At 33.4% G+C, this 18442-nt stretch overlaps 2 protein-coding genes across 6 annotated transcripts in view; one reads left to right on the plus strand and one right to left on the minus strand.

Moving 5' to 3' along the window:
* Positions 1 to 18442, minus strand: part of LOC142984778 (osteomodulin-like) — a 443673-nt gene that overhangs the window by 381454 nt on the left and 43777 nt on the right. The gene's annotated exons all lie outside the window — the stretch shown is intronic.
* The window catches only part of Syt7 (Synaptotagmin 7), a 679167-nt gene that overhangs the window by 343726 nt on the left and 316999 nt on the right, over positions 1 to 18442 (plus strand). The window contains exon 1 of one of the 5 annotated variants that reach the window (XM_076132580.1): positions 1776 to 1938. The exons of the other annotated variants lie outside the window; for them this stretch is intronic. The gene's annotated coding sequence lies outside the window, so the exon portion shown is untranslated. Of the gene's footprint in view, positions 1 to 1775; positions 1939 to 18442 lie in introns of those variants that run through there. 5 annotated transcript variants of the gene reach the window in all.

The following is an 18442-nucleotide window of genomic DNA, read 5'->3' on the forward strand; positions in this document are numbered from 1 at the left end:
TCTGGTTTCGTCTCTTATTAAAATAAGAAAATTAAATTACAGAACTTTCCCTGCCATTTTCTTGTTTACCGAATTAAAAAATATAATGTTTACGCACTTTTTCATTTTGCAAATTAAGAGGAAAGAGTAGAGCCTTATTTTTGAAATTTAATATTTCAGTTTATAAAATTGTTGGGGATTTTTTGTCGTGGACCAAATTAGTGAACCCTTTTTTAGCTGTTTAGTTTTCGTTATAAAATAGGTCCTTAAAAAGTCTAGCTTTTTATAACGAGTTTCTCCGTAAAGAACTACTTGTTAGCGAGTTCACAGTTCCAGTGAAAAATAATCTATTTATAATAAAATTAAAACTATACTGTTCCCGGCTAAGAAACTGAAATAGAAATCTGTTAAAACATGTATTTTATTATCATGAGGAAAGTTAATAAAAATACATTTTCAAATTAAAGCTCCTTTAATTACAAGTCTATTTAATAATATATTAAGAAACACTCTAATATAAACTAGAAAATAATTTACCTCATCCGGAAGTCGAACCCAAGACTCCTGAACAGCAAATGGATACACTCACGACCGCACCACAGATACAGTCATAAAAATAATTCATCTACAAAAACACTTTTTCTTCCTATAGTTAGTGGTCAACCTAGTGTCAAAGTTGTTCAAGCCACCCGAAGACCTTTGACGTGGCTTAACGACTGTTATCTTAATTGACAACAACTGGGACCGACTTTTTACGTGCCTTCCGCCATACGGTCACCCATCTACTGAATGACCGCGCCAAGGTTTCTGTTGTTGCTTAACCCACAGAACGTTAACGACCGGTGAGCGGGAATGGCTGTGGGCGCCTCAAAAACACTCATTTTACCTAATAATCCTCCTTTTCAAAGTTAAAAAACATTAATATAAGATCATTAGAACGACGTTTTAAGAATTACTTAGAAATCGAAAACGAAAATAATTTATCTTCTTAAGCCATTTATTTATTTCAAACGAGAAACGTTATTTCCTTTGTCTTTATTTAGATGGAACTCAATTTATAGAACAACGACCTAATTATACAATGGTCATATCAGTAATATGGTAATTGGAAATTTATCTATAGTAAGTATAAGTATATATGTATTTAGAAGTATATAAGTATGTTTATCAGTTATTTGGTTACCATAGTACAAGCTCTGCTTAGTTTGGAATCTAATGACCGTGTGTGAGTTGTCCAATAATATTTATTTATTTATTTAAATTTACATACAACATATCAAGCCTGTTATATCTAAAGTTGTAAGTAGAATTGTATGAAAAGTTACTCACGTTTCGCCATTAATAATATAATTCCCATGAAATATGGTCAATCCTATTACCATACGTTACCTAACTCCGGGCTACTAATGTAATTTAATTTTTAATTATTATTAGAAGCTCAATAGAACTTCGCATGACGCGGGAATCGAACCCAAGACCTCGTGATCGGTAGTCGTATACGCTACCGCCCGGACCACAACTTTATATCATTAATAAATGTAGGTCAAATAAAATAATCTAAAATCGATGTGCAAAAACAACAGTTTTGATATTAAAAATATATAATAATTAATGTTTAATAAAATATTAAAAAATATGTTTACAACACATATGTAACAACGTTTTATAAAATATGACATCAAAATTATTCAATCGAAAAAAAATAAAGCGTAGCACCTCTACGAGATTCGTAGGCATCTCGTAGCAACGGCTACGCGCATCTACGGTCCTCAGTGATATTTCGAAAGCGGTTGAGTTCGGGTGTCCGCGTTTCTCTCACGCATTTCAAACTCTTTCTTGTAAAAAAAAACCTTTCTACACTCGTCTTTTGAATCAAAAAGTTAATTTAACTAAGTGTTTGTGTAAAATTTTATTTTAATTTTTTAAAATTCGGATCTTTTGTGCCGTGTTATGTAAGAGGTTTGTATATAAGTTTGTGTATTATATATTAAGTGTGCTTTATATATGTACAATGTACATAATATATAAAGTACTTTGTGTATTGTTTATGTACTCTTTGTGTACTTGTTTGCCTGAAAGTACTTTGTTTATTTTAGGATGACTGTTTTTCGTCGTGCGGTGAATGAATCGTTTTGAAGTTAAATGAAAATCTTTTTTAAATGAAAAACTGATTTCAATTAAAGATTGAGATGAATATATTATAAATAATTATTAGTGTATTTATAGGAAAGATTTAATTCGAACGTTTCATCAAACAAAACATTGCAAGTAACTTATATTCCAATTATGATGAATTATAAACAAATATAGATTTCGATATACATTTAAAATAGTCACTTATTGATATAATATTAAAATCTATAAATAATATTATATCTTTACAAAAGTCAGGTGCGTAGTACTCGTAACCGTCGGTCTCATATGACAAGATGTATGTATGTGAATGAAGCAAGGGAAGTTTGTAAGGATCGTACCAAGAGGCGTTCTCTGGTCTCTACCTACCTCTACGGGAACAAGGAGTGATTGTATATTTGTATGTATGTATGAAAATATTTACGGAACTAAAACCTTAAATATGAAGTCAAACAAAAATGTAAATGTGTCTATATGGCCTATATAATAATTATATTTCCAAAATAAGTATCTGTATCGAATAGGCTACCATCAGTTTCATAAGCCTGCGGGCCACTGTTGTTCTAAATTATATATTTTCTACACCTCTGCCGACCACAAACGTTGCATATAAGGTTCTTTACTAAGTTGTTGGATTATACATCACGAAGTATTTTTATCAATGCTTTTTACTATTTTTATACTTTGTATTAATATATACTAAAATATTATAAAGAGCAAATATTTGTTTGTTAGTATATTTGTAACGAATTGCGTCAAAAAGTACAAAACCGATTTAATATTATTTCATCATTTGAATGCTACAGTATCACTGATTAATAAAGACTATTTTAATGTAATGAATAAAAATGGCCACTTGTGCGATACCAAGGCGCTAGTATATAAGCAGAGACCAAAGAACGCCACTTGGAACGATCCTCACATACTTTCCTTGCCTCATCTATACTAATATTATAAAGCTGAAGAGTTTGTTTGTTTGTTTGTTTGATTGTTTGTTTGTTTGTTTGTTTGAACGCGCTAATCTCAGAAACTACTGGTCCGATTTGAAAAATTCTTTCAGTGTTAGATAGACCATTTATCGAGGAAGGCTTTAGGCTATATATCATGACGGTACGACTAATAGGAGCAGAGTAGCAATAAAAAATGTTACAAAATCGGGGAAAATTTTGACCCATTCTCTTATGTGACGCAAGCGAAGTTGCGCGGGTCAGCTAGTTCACATATATACATCTTGTCATACAGGACCGCCGGTTACGAGTACTATGCAGTATTTAACTTTATTCTAATAGAACTTATGTTCTAACGCAAAGAAGCTTATTTGAAATAATCCAGTAGACACATTTACTTGTAGCTTTATCTTGTACTAGCTGACCCGCGCAACTTCGCTTGCGTCACATAAGAGAGAATGGGCCAAAATATTCCCCGTTTTTGTAATATTTTTTATTGCTACTCTGCTCCTATTGGTCGTAGCGTAATGATATATAGCCTATAGCCTTTCTCGATAAATGGACTATCTAACACTGAAATATTTTTTCAAATCGGACCAGTAGTTTCTGAGATTAGTGCGTTCAAACAAACAAACTCTTCAGCTTTATAATATTAGTATAGATAATCTACAGATACATTTACTTAAGCTATATCTTGTATCTTGTATCGTATATTCAACGTTTGGTGTAAATAAGAATTTGGCTTAACGGTGAAGAAAAACATCGTGAACGCTTAGGTTTTTCTACTTATCTTGATAAACGAAATATATAGAGCTCCTTATTCTTATTTAGAAGAGATCTACATGAGAGATACAATGATAAATACGGTCTTTAATTTGTCTACATCGATATTTAAATAATTCTATTTTACATTGCCAACATTTTTTAAATTTTGTTTGTCTGGTAAGACTCGTCTCGAAATAAAAAAATACAAGCTTATAATTAAAAAAATATTTAGGGAACAAAAAATAAAAATTGTAGTAGAATTAAATAAAATGGACTTTTACCATTGAGAGTTGGTAAATCTTAGGTTTTACCGGAAAATCTTAGGATTTACCACAGTTCGGGCTTTTACAGTAACATATACATAACAAATATATGAACATAATTAACATTGAATGTCACAATGTGTAAAATATAAGTTGTTATTTCATACTTCCCTGATTCGTCAATTTTCATTCAATGATGTAAATAAATAAACAAAAATATACTAAAACAGTTTCCACCATATCTTCATATCATATCGCTATATTATCATTCACAAATACTTTTTACATGAAAACATAATTACAATCTTAGAACAGATCAGTCTATCAACATCTATTTAACTCAGAGGCATAATCTATGTAAAGCAATAAGGCTTCGACTGAAAACCTTTACTTAACAATATTGGACCAATATTGTGTAAGATGAAAATCGCTTTTACAGCGTTTCAGTAAGCGATAACAGTAATTTACTTTTTTCAGTATATTTACTTTGTATATACTTTATAGTAGCTTACATATTATACATATACATAATTATAAAAAAAGTATCTGTCTGTCTGTTTGTTCGTTTGTTTGTGATAAACTCAAAAAGAGCTGAATGAGTTTTTCATATATTTTTCATTATCCATTCTTGAAAATATGAAAAAAAATTGCTATCGATCCATGATAAACCAAATCGTTAAGCTACCTGTTCTAATATATCTACATTAAAGATTTTTCTGAAAGTTTTTTATAGCTTATATCCGAAACAGTTTTTGTAATTTTGACTAAACTTTAACTTACAAAAAGCTGACTATACTGAAAGTAATTATTATTATTATTTACCAAAACATCCACATGTTATAGCTTTCTGGAAAAGCCTGTTATTTCACAAAAACAAAAGATTTTAATAAAATATTTTCACAGAATAAATGTGAATTTTATAATGAAAAAACAGCAAGTTCGTGCATTTCTTGAATGTTATCAAGTTTCATTTTATATGATCAAATACGTGAGCGTTTTCTGAGAATTCTGCTACAAAAACTGTTGTTTACAATATATATTTTTTGTTCAAATCCAAGCGGTGTGAGCACGCAACACGTTTTAAAATGAAAGATAATATTTTCGTTTGACAAAGGAACATTTATATTAGGTTTTTTATATTTTTGAATTATAGTTGTGGTAAACACAATTTGAACTCAGAAGACTGAAATCTAATAAAATTAAAGAACATTGTGAAACAATGTCTACTCTTTTCCTTAGATAACTATACAGTTAAGTTAATTTTAAGTCATACTTATTGACCCTGGTTGCAATAAGTATGACTTGAAATGTACTTAAAACTAGCTTAAATAATTATAATTTATACTTATACTAACTAACTATCAGCATTAACTTAATTACTACACTTTCATTTAACTTTTCCAGTTTAAATCACAATTTTGTAAAAGGTTTATTCCACACTAGCTGACCCGTGCGGCTCCGCTCGAGTGAATTTCGTACTGTTGCTTATTCGTTTGAGCACGCGAATTGCGAAGCAATCGATACACCTACACATAAAAATGCTAACAACTCTTTTGTCATCTAATGGTTATTTACGAAAGGGACCCGAAGGGCACACAATGTGACACAGGCCCAGGCAGGCCTGATTTCCTGTGGTTACCTTCTTTTCCGCTCTCGTCTGTATCCGTAGCAGTTTACAGTGTAAAATATAATACCTTATTATAGACTGACCATTGCTTACCCTCCTGTGGTTACCTTCTTTTCCGCTCTCGTCTGTATCCGTAGCAGTTTACAGTATAAAATATAATACCCTATTACAGACTGACCATTTCTTACCCGTCTGGATTCAGAATATTATTATAGGTCCTATCTGCGCCGGAGCTCTTCAGACGCGTAATAATGTATACTTGCGATGATACGTCCGAAACCGCGTAACCCGTAATTATTTTTTATACTTATATCATCCGTTGTTTATTTTTTAATACTAACCACATAGTCAGTTTCATAGCTATCCAATTTATTTCCTTAATGCAACCAATTCATTTAGTTATGTGATTCAAACAACAACGCCATCTGTCAGTTGCGGCGAACAACGACAACAGACGAAATTACTCGGTTTGCCATCTAGGATATTCCGATCGCACCGGACCCACGTAAACCAACATTTTTGTGTAATATATCATACAACATTTATGTTTAAAAATCTTATTAATGTATAGCATGTTTCAAAGGTATTTTTTTTACAATAAAGCAATCAAAATAAATTAATTAGAAAAAACATGCTTTGTTGCGGTTTATAACGCCATCTATTGGTTGGTGCGAACAACAGGTATCGATACGGCAGGCGCCGCGTTAACTATGGCGAATGTTGTGAAATGGATTGTAACGCCATCTATGGTCTCTATACGGAAACGCAGGTTCAAACGATTTCTACGTATTTTTTTCAATTTTCTAAAAATCTTTGAAATTTTATGCTATAAAAAGTATCCTAGAAATTGCTCCACTACTTATTCTATGCATATACCAAATTTCAGTGCATTCTATCCGGTAGTTTTTACGTGATAGCGACACATACAGACGGAGGACAGACAGACAGACAGACAGACAGACAGACAGACAGACAGACAGACAGACAGACAGACAGAAAAGAAAATTATAAATTGCAGATTCGGTATCAGTATCCGTTACTAAACATCCCCCATTGGTTTTTTTTTAAATATATTCAATGTACAGAATTGACCTCTCTACAGATTTATTATAAGTATAGATAACTTCTAATGCAAAATTCTTGGACTGAGAATTTATATTAGAATAGAAAATGTTTTATAGTGAAATTTTAAAACAGAATATATTTTAGTTTAAAGATAAAAAGCACATAGCACATGGTTTTACTTACGTTTTTTTAAAAGCCTCATATTTGATATGAATTAACGCGACCCGTGTATCGAACTCCAAAGTTCTTTAGTTTTATATATTTTATTATATTTCTACTGACAATTTGATAAGAATTTCCGTAACCAACGAATATAACTCAAGCACTTTTAAATAACTTGACTAGAAACTTGTATTGTTATAACTTCACGCTTGCAAAGTGTAAGCAGAGGTGAATATAAAACACCCACGTTACACTTTTTGCACATTGCTTGATACGAGAATCAAACTTTAGACCTTTAGAATCAGCATCTACATACTCTACCGCTTTTGTTACAAAAGCTTTTGAGTTTTAGAATAATACATCAAAATTCAAGTCCTAAAAAACACTATTACTAGGCTCTCCTACTCTAACAATATACTTCAATATAGAGTGCTCTCGATTGATAAATTAATTAATTTCTAATACTCATAAGATTAATGATGTCTTACATCTAAATCTATGACTAGGCAGTCTACCACTCAGGACTATATGTATATTATTATAATTAGTGTAAAATTAGGGCATAGAAGTCTCCGTGGCGCAGTAGTTAAGGTTGCCACGACGCGCGACGTTATCATTGCGTCGAGAGGTCGTAGGTTTGATCCCAAAAAGTGACAATTATTTGCGAGATACACAAATAGTTGTGTCGGTCTGGTTGTACTTTCTGTCCATTGTTTGCATGCTTGTAAAAGTCCCCGCGACACAAGAGTTATTCTTAGTGCGGGAATTGTCTTTTTCATAAGATTTTATTTTAATAAGAAGATTAGGATTAATTTTAATATAAATAAACTGTGCCTGCCAAGCGGTCTATCGGTCTTCTTTTACAGTTAGATTTAGAAAACCAGCTTCTAAATACTATTAAATTATAACCTTGAAAATGTGTGAAGGAAAAAAAGTTAGCTGTATGTATATTTATTACTCTTGAACGTAAAAACTTCTTAACTTATTTTGACGAAACTTGGAATGGAGATAGATAATAACCTGAATATCTTATGTAGAATCGTTCGCTCGTTTCATCAGGTAAACTGCCATGTATTCCTATAAATTGTCCACGCGAACAACTTTCAGGTAGACTCCAGTCAAATACTTGGCCTTGATAATACTATACAAACACTGTTTATCAAACGCGTTATAACGTATTTAATTACTCAGTAATGTAGTGTAATCCACCGCCAAATTACATATTAGATAGTCCACGTAATTACTGGAGGTAGTTCAAGTAAATAATTAAAGGACGACCGCGGTGATAACATAAATATTGTAGGACTTTAATCGTACTATACTACTAGTATAACATCACACTTGTTTTACCCGAAGGTGTAAACAGAGCTATATGAAGTGCAGCCACGTTTTGCTTTTAACTATGTTAGTCTCATCTATACAAGGCCTGTTATCAAACCCCAGAATACTATTGAGAAATATTCTAATTTATATTGGTCAAAATTAAAATAAAACCATTTGTAAATTTAGGTCAAAATGTGTGATAGCCTGTGTATAAATGATATAGAGTGAATTTACCGCCAGTTCGGAAAGTATTCAACGATAGAGATGGCAAGTAACTCCTGGCCACTCTTTTTTGTAAATACGAGTAGCATTTTCTCCAAGACTTCATTATCGCCAATAGAACACACTATCAACCTTGCAATAGAGGCAGTATTTTTTTTTCATTTTACCCCAATTAACGGGCAGGGCCACGGGCATAAGCTTACCCTACTAATATTATAAATGCGAAAGTTTTTAAGTGTGAATAGATGACTGTATGCTTGTTACTCTTTCACGCAAAAACTAAATAACGAATTTTAATGAAAATTGGTACTCTGATAGTTTAAAACCTGAATTAACACATAGGATACTTTTCATCCCGAGAAATCTTTCCACGCGGACGAAGTCACGGGTAAAACCTAGTAATGTATTCTGATGTATTCATCAAGCTTTCCTCAAGACGTTTAATAAAACATGATGAAATAAGCTCTTATAATTTTCATGTTAACAACCATTATATAATAAGTACGTGGAAATATTTTGTAAACTCATGTAATATGTAAATATGTGTAAACGAGAGTTTTGTGTTGTGAGTATGTTTTTGTTAATTGTGTTTGACTGCCTTTGTAGCGCTTTATAACTGTAGTGCAAAAAGAGAGGTCGTGGGTTCGATTCCCACACGGGATAAATATTTGTGCGATCCCCAAATAATTGTATCAAGTCTGGTTGTACTTTGTGTCCGTTGTTTGTATGTTTATAAATGTCCCCGCGACACAAGAGCAAATATTAGTGCGGAAGTTGTCTTTTTAAAAATATAATAATAAAACGAAAGGAGTGAAAGTGAGTCTTAGTCGTTGCTGGAGTTGTCAAAAAAAAAGGAAAAAAGAATAGAAAAAGATTCCCGGTTCGCGCTAAAAAGTGATTTTTTGTGTTTCTATGTTTTATTTTGTTCCATGATTATCCGGAGTCAGGAAGTTGATGAGGCAAACTGACGTGGTTTAAAGAGCACGTACAAGGAGCATGCCGATACATTAAAACAAGTCCACAGTAGCCCGATTCTCTACTAGTATCGAGTATCGACAACCGGCTAGCTATCGAAAAAGGTTATATGAAAATCTGATCAGCGCCTCTAGCGGACGTCATAGAGACATTTTTGTAGTACATTTTAAATGTCAAACTCTCGATACTCGATGGTTTCTATTGTAGAGAATCGCACTACAGTACGGAACTTTGTTTATAGTGTCCAAGTGTGTGCACAATACACAGGTACACTCTCTATTCTATCACTCTCATAGCTCGGTGGGACTGATCACCGACACGACCAATGAGAGTTCAGACACAGGGCCAACAGTTTTACGTACTCTTCGAGGCACGTATTCTACGAAGCATGTTACTCGAAGCATACTCACTAATCATTTTTAGACAAAAAAACTCAGGTTTAAATTTTGACTCGACCCGGGATTTGAACCTGAGGCCCCTGTATAACAGTTCATACACTACCGACCGCGCCACAGACACTATTTAGTCTTTTTGTCGCCAGTTTACTTATTCTAAGTTAGAACTATGACGTAATTTTACTTTCTTTATGACAGGAGACTAAGCTAGGCTACGAGTTAGGTCCTAAAATGTTCTAGCATATTATGTTCATACTGTTTATGTGAAGACCTAGGATGCCTAGGTTCTAGGTACAAAATAGATGTTTAGTACCTAGAATATATGTTGTTCCTAGTGTATAGTAACTCAAGGTGGAATAAAGCTGGTGATGAAATGTTTTCATGTTGTCATGCGTTTTGATTCTGTAATAGAAATGAGGTTAGGTTTTTATTTTTTTGTTCATCTTTATATATATAATCCTTCAGTAAGTGGGTATGTCACTGAACTTCTCTTAAACGACTGGACCGATTTGATGATTTTTTTGTGTGTGTTGAAGGGGATCTGAGAATGGTTTAGATTCACAATTTTTTCCGCTGGACAATGTTTTTTTAATTAATTTTTAATCTATTAGACAGGACAACGTCTGTCGGGTCCGCTAGTAAACTATATAAAACAAAAGTGTTATTTAATATATTAAGTATAAATAAAAGTGACCTGATTGATGATTTATTCTACAATTCATGTCCCACTGCTGGGCAAGGGTCTCCTTCCGTAATGAGGGAGAAGTTAGGCCTTGAGTCCACCACGCTGGTCAACTACGGGTTGGAGACTTTGCATTCCTTCAAGAACTGTTCTAAAAAACTCTCAGGCATGCAAAGTTACATCACGATGTTTTCCTTAACCGTTAGAATAAGTGCTAATTATTTCTAATACACACATAACTTCGAAAAGTCATTGTTATATTATGATTTCCCATTAAATTTTAGTTATAGTACGAATGTGTGGATGTTGTTTCAAAACCACATTGTACCACATAATAGTTTGTGCCCATTTAAATTCTACAACTATAACAACACTTATTTTTCATAAACAACTTACGTAATCTTAACTTACAGTGTTGCCTGTTCTCGACAGTTTGTGACAGTGTTGCCCTACTTAATACAAACTTGCATATTAATGATTCTTTTAAATAAGTTTTTATTAAAATGGCTGGAAAGTTTTTTTATAGGTTGTGGTTCAGGTTTGAGTCTCAAGTTGGTATTGGGTTTTCTTTGAGTGAGGTATTTGAACCTATGTTTGTAATTTTGCAAATGTTTAGAATTTGAGTGTTTTTGGTCTTTGCAGTAATCCATTCACTGGGTTCTTTTAAATTATAGAAGCTAGGCTTTCTGTAATTTGTTTATTAAATAGGTATATTATTCATTTGGCCAACAGTTACAAACTTAGTATTAAAATTAAACTAAATTTTTCTCTTAGTCTGCTATAAAGCTCTCTCTCTTGTCTTCGGAATATCTTTGTTTTCACCACGCAAAATATATAAAAAAATAATTAAAACAAAAAAATACTGGTATGAATTGAAGTTGCAATTCACATGTTTTTAAAATCTCTCTAGATAAATTGTAATTTCTTTTATTTCCAATTAATAAAATACTTTCATATTTCTACAGAAAATTGAACGATCAGTATCCAATTGCTACAGTTTTTGTCCCATTTCCTGTTAGTAAAAACTCCTCAGAGAATAGTCAGGTGTGAATCGCGGCAAGCAATTTACAGGGTTATATCGTGGAAAACTATTATAGTATTCCCCAATGGTTTTAAAGTATACAAAATTATAGATTGGGAGGTCTTTAGAAAACTTTTTTTAAATATTATATAACAAGCTGATCCTGGAAATTAAACAGTACATGAGCGAATTTTATAATTTTTATTTTCGAAAACGGAATTGGAAGGGATTACGAAATAAATATCATTTAATAGTATTTAAATGAAATCATTTTTCTAAAAGTGCTATGTGTTGTCAACACACATGTTAGTAAAACTGTTTTGCGAAAAAATACATACTTACATCAATTTTTTATTCAAAAGTTTTTAACAACTATGAAATTTTATTTATTATTTATTTTATTTATGAAATTTTTGCGTTTCGTTATTATCAGTCATTGTTTAAGATTTTTTTTACATCCTGTTCATAATTTAATTCACTGTTCTCTCACAGCAGAAACAAGCTAACAAAAAGGACTTATCTTTTTACGTCTTTAAAAGAAAAGGAAATGATCTAATTTTACTTACAATTATTATTCCCATCGAAATTCATCGCAATTACTTCACCTACTGAGTTCAAAAAACTGACCTTTGACTACCGCACTACGTCACTATAAGATTGATGAGTATTTAAATACGTTCCGTTCCGATTAGATCTAAAGTAGACACATTTGTTCCACATTCAGTGTTTAGCAGAAATCGTTGAAATTTCTTTGAAGTGGTACTTTATTATGACAAAATTAATTATATGGTTGTATAGACTGCCTCTGTGGCGCGGTCAGTAGTGTACCCGTTGGCTGATGATGAGGTCTTGAGTTCGATTTCCGGGTCGGGCAAACTGCTTTCTTACTATCGCTACTCCCATTTCCTACAACAAGTATTGTAGTACTACTAGAATTAGTGGTGGATTCAGTAATTGTAACGACTATCATAGACGTCAATATTTGACCCAAATGAATAAATAATTTGATCATGATAAGTGTATACAAAGTCCTGAATTCTTAAAAATATCACAAAAGATACTTTTCAAATCTAAATAAATTTTTTATTTTATCACATTTCAAATAAAAAATCATTAAAATAAATTGGTTCACCTAATAAAAAATATGCAATGACAAACATTAAAAGTATTGCCGATTTAAGAACTTCCTTCTTTTTGCATGTCGGTTAAAAACTCCCTCCGTCTGCTATAAAGCAAAAGTTATAAAACCGTTCGTAAAAAGGGCCATCTTTGAAAATATTTCATCTCAACTAGAAGCCATTTTATATTTCTAATTACTTATCTGAGGAAAAGTGCTATTATTTTTACAGCAGCGGGAGAAATCTCTTGATAATTGCTCGGAGAGTACTTTCAGTCTTAAATCTTAACATTTCATGCTGGGTAGATTTTTCATGGCTGTTTTATTTTCAACCAAGTATAGGAGCTCGTGGCTTAGTTAACAACAGCCGCACGAATCGATCTCTGAGGTTAAACTACGGTTGCCGAGGTTTTTCTGTCGATGGGTGACAATCTTATACACATCGAGTTCCTCCGTGTTTCAAAAGGCGCGTTAAATTGTGGGTCCTCCTATCTATGACAGTCGTTAACAGTAGTCAGAAGCTTGAAAGTGTGACAACCAGCCTTACCGAAGGGAATCGTATTATATCCCAGGTAACAAGGTGTTGGAGGTCAGATAGACAGTAGCTCCATGTAAAACACTGGTATTCAGCTGCATCCGGTGAGACTGGAAGCCGTCTCCAACATAGTTGGAAGAAAGGTTTGAAACAATAACTGATCAAGCAAGGAGCTGCCAACATTTTGACGAATCAGTGGTTTGATACAAAAACTGATCATGGGAGGAGCTGCCAACAGTTTTAACGAATTAGTGACCATGAATTTGACGTACACTAGTTGTCAAATGAGATACGTACCACGTATACTTGTTATCAAGCAGTAGCCCTACCATGAGTTGGCGTAGTTAAAAACTAGAGTAGTTAACGTGAGAACGCAACTACAACAGTGGGCTCAAATAGGGAAAGAATGAACGACAAAGCCAATCTACATTCACTGTTGTTAATATGGCGACCCATGGTAGCAATTTTGGTACCATAACTATCCGCTAGAGGCGCTGTTCTAGTTTTACGAGAACTACAGTGTCTCCGGGAGACTATAGTTACCAACTCATGGTAGCGCTACAGGAACAGAACAATTCATCACAGTTGTTTAACTCACATCAAAGGGTAAACTTTTGTCACCCCTGACCGCGGTTAGATGTAACACAAACGCAACATTTTTGGGTCAGGCCAAAACTTTTATTCCCAAGGACTCGAACCTGTGGCCCTTTTGAAGTGATGTATCATTTAGGATGTTTTTTTCTGTGTTTGTATTGTAAAAATGTGTGATTTATTTTGTTTGTAATATTATTAACTGGCTGACCCGCGCAACTTTGCTTGCGAGTTGCGTCACATAAGAGAGAATGGCTCATAATCTCCCTCATTTTTCATAGCTACTCCGCTCCTGATGGCCGTAGCGTGATGTTTTATAGCCTAAAGCCTTCCTCGATAAATGGTCTATTCAACACAAAATTTAATTTAAATTTTTCAATTTGATCCAGCAGTTCCTGAGATAAGCGCGTTCAAACAAACAAACAAACAAACTCTTCAGCTTTTTATTATTCGTATAGAGTAAAGATTAGTACCTATAGATTCATTTTGAGAGCATGCAGTCTCGAACTCGCACTTAGCAAGCGTGGTGGACTCAATTTCTAACCCCTACCGGGAAGAGACCTTCGCCCAGTAGCGGGACAGTCGAGACAAAAATGTCTCGGGTCTCAAACTATCTTTATCCAGAATTTCATCCAAATCGGTTCCGTGGTTAAGGAATAATGAAGGTATAGGCAGGCAGACAAACAGACAGACAGAGTTACTTTCACATTTGTAACATTAGTATGAACATATATAAAAATAGCTCAAACTCAGGTCAAACAGAGCCCTAGTCTAAATATAACCTAGGTGTGTATTAAGTATCAAATGTCATTAGTTATAACGACCCCTATTAACACCCTATTACGTTGAAATTAATGACTTAATTTTGAGATAATTATTAGTTGCAGACAATTTTCTGTAACCCATTGCTGTCTCACTGCTATGTAAGGGACTAACTCCTCCCTCTTTCTGGGGGACACCCTCGACCAGTAGTGGAACAGATAACCCTTTCTCGGGTCTCAAAATATCTGTGTACGAAATTTCATCCAAATCGATTCAATAGTTTCGACATAAAGAAGAAGCAGACAGGCAGACAAACAGACAGACATAGTTACTTTCACATTTATAACATTAGTTTTATGTATATGAATATAGCTCAAACTCAGGTAAAACTGACGCTAGTCTAAATATAACCTAGGTGTGTATTATCAAATATCGTTAGTTATAACGACCTGTATTAACACCCTATTACGCTGAGGTTAATGACCTCATTTTGGGATGCTAAGCCTAAATTATGTGATTATAGGACTGTACGGATTTTTGGGGTTGATTTTTGGTAAATTGTTCCTTAGCAGTTTAGAGTTAGTTGTTTTAAAAAATGACAAAACAAAAAATGATGTGCTTATATTTTGTAATGTGGAGAATAATACCCTTGACAGTTTTTCTTTGATTCATTGTGGGAACCCTATAAAGTAAACTTGGTGTAATATTACTTACTTACTGAAAGACTTTTTTCAGCATAATTTTATTTTAGCAATGCTTTGGAAATTGAACCTGGTGCATCATGATCGTAAGTCACATTTAGAATGAAACCATTTTATATATAAACCATTTTATATAAAATCTTCACATTGGGAATTGAATCCGGTCCACCATAAACAAAAGTTACCTATATCACATTTACAACCCTTCCCATTACTTTTCGCCTTATAAAAATAACTTATAAATATTATAGATAAATGTTAATCAAACATAAAACCCCCTAACCAGTTGAAAAACCTTTCAAACTATACTTTATAACGAAAATTTATTTCAGCGTACGAGATTTTTCCGACAAAATTAATATGATTAACTTTGCTATTAAAAACAAAGTGGCTTTTATAGTATACAGTGTATCAAAATAAAAACACTGTTTCACTGAAAGTGTATTGCTTTTAGTCATATTTTAAAACTAGCTGACCCGCGCAACTTCGCTTGCGTCACATAAGAGAATCATAATATTCCCCGTTTTTGTAACATTTTTCACTGGTACTCTGCTCCTATTGGTCGTAGCGTGATGATATATAGCCTATAACCTTCCTCGATAAATGGGCTATCTAACACTGAAATAATTTTGCAAATCGGACCAGTAGTTCCCGAGATTAGCGCGTTCAAACAAACAAACAAACTCTTCAGCTTTATAATATTAGTATAGATATAAACAAAACAGCTTGATTGTTGCTATAGTCTGGTTGGTAGTGTGCCCGGCCGCTAATCTTGAGGTCTTGGGTCCGATTCCCAAATCGGGTATCTGCTACTTTACTCTATTAAATTAGTTTTTTATTATTTACACAAGAATATTTACAAGTTACAAATATATTTAAACTAAAATATATTATCTAATATATACAAAATTACCATTGTGTTTTTCTTATTTGTTTTATATAGTTACTATATCTGGAGCTTGGTAAAGTCTTAGCCCACAATAACATAAGACCTACATCGTAAACAGCGATTAATAAAAATACTTCCCAGCCTTTACCCTCGGGTATAACTGGCGTGATATTTATGTATGCATGTATGTATTTATAAAATTCTAAAACACTCCTTCACCTGGAAATCGAACCAAAAACCTGTCTGTCGCCTGTCACTTACATTACATAGGCGTTTTCCACCTTATTAGGTTCCTAAATATATTTATTTTCTAATCAAAGCTAGACTAAAATTAAAATATTCTTATATTCTTCAACACATTAGTTAGTTTAAAACAATGCATCGTGACCTTTTTGACCTTTAGACTGCTATTGTCGCAGACTGCATGTAATTGTGTTCTGAGATCTCTCAGTTATTTGTATAAAAGACTAGATTTTACCTTCGTGTTGTATTTTTTATTGATAAGTCTAAAAAAAATACAAAATGACACATTATTAGCACCAAGCATAACAATGACATGACCTATCAATGCAAAATCAAGCCAATTAAGATCTTCCTCTTTCTTTGAAGTCAGGTAAAAAGTTAAAATTTACTTCAACGTTCCATAGTTCATTATATTTATTAGTTTTCGTATGTATTATGCATGTCAAAGGCCTCTTGGGCGGCTTGAACAACTTCGACACTAGGTTGACCACTAACGATATGAATGAATGAATTTACTTTACACACAAATGGTCCAGAGTTATAACCAATTAATTTTCGAAGTTGTGTGTGTATCACAAATAATTGTCACTTGTTCTAACGGTGTAAGAAAACATCGCGATGTAAATTTTCCAAGTTATGTGTGTGTTATAATTATCACTTGTTCCTACGGTGAAGGGAAACATCGTGATGCAACTTTGCACTCCCGAGAATTTTTCAACATAGTTCTTGAAGGAATGCAATGTCCCCAACCCACACTTGGTCAGCGTGATAGACTCATGGCCTAACCCCTCTCTCATTCTAGGAGATATACCTAGAGGGATAGTCAAGTCTTAGTATTATTGACTCAAAATCGCGAGTGAATCCGCATGATTCATCTTGTATCTTGTATATTCTAGCAAAACAGTCTAGAAAGATAAACATCACTAATTCATATTTACGTCGGAACTCAAGAAAATGTATCTTTATAACGAAAGCCAACCTTGAATCATGTTTATCTCTTAAGCTAGATTTGTAATGTACACAAGAAAAACATTATTTAATGTGGAAAAGTTTCTATATTTATATTAATACTAGCTAACCGACTGCCTCCGTGGCGCAGTTGTTAAGGTCGCCACGCCATTGCGTCGAGAGGTCGTGGGTTCGATTTACACACGGAAAAATTATTTGTGTGATCCACAAATAATTGTTCTCCTTCATCTTCTTATCGTATGGTTGGTGGTCAACCTAGTGTCAAAGTTGTTCAAGCCGCGCAAAGGCCTTTAAAGTGGCTTAAGGACTGTTATCTTAATTGATTACAACCGGGACCGACTTTTACGTGCCCTTCGAAGCACGGAGACGCTCAATTCAAATACCACTACGCGGTCACTCATCTATGAAATGACCGCGCCAAGGTTTGCTTAACCTACAGATCGTTTACCGACGCCTACAGCGTGTTATCTTTATCTACTTATTTCTATCACCAGTCAATTCCACTGCAAATATACTAGTATTCTTACACAACTTCAGAAATAGGACATCCTTCCCGCAACTGAAATTTAAATCTGACACCATCTGCCATTTTAAAATTGTTCATAAAAATTCATTCATTCAGTATCCATATTGAAAAATGATATATCAAATGTGGGACTTCAATAACTTTCAGGAAATGAATGAGAGCCTTTGCATTGTGGGAACTGTGTCTTTTAAATTGCTTTTAGAATGAAGAAATTTTTAAAGCCTGAGGCTGTAAATTTTCTTGAGAACTTACATTAGTATAGAATATGAGTAGATACTTTAATTTGTTTTTAAAACCGATGAAAAAAAGAGGTGTTATAAAATAGTGTGTCTGTCTGTATGTCTGTGGGTTTGTTTGTAACACCGTAGCTCGTATACGCGTGGAACGATTTGGATGCAGTTTTTTTTTTTTCGTAGTTGTTTTCCCTCGGAACGAGAGAGAGATTCAGTTTTCATTTTCTCATACTGGCAAATTGTGTATTATTACGATTTTGTAACACAATTCCTCAGACATGAAAGACTTACGATGAGGTTCACGATCTGTGGCCAAG

This window comes from Anticarsia gemmatalis, chromosome 28 (assembly GCF_050436995.1).
Source record: "Anticarsia gemmatalis isolate Benzon Research Colony breed Stoneville strain chromosome 28, ilAntGemm2 primary, whole genome shotgun sequence".
In the NCBI taxonomy this organism is placed as follows: Eukaryota; Metazoa; Arthropoda; class Insecta; order Lepidoptera; family Erebidae; genus Anticarsia; species Anticarsia gemmatalis.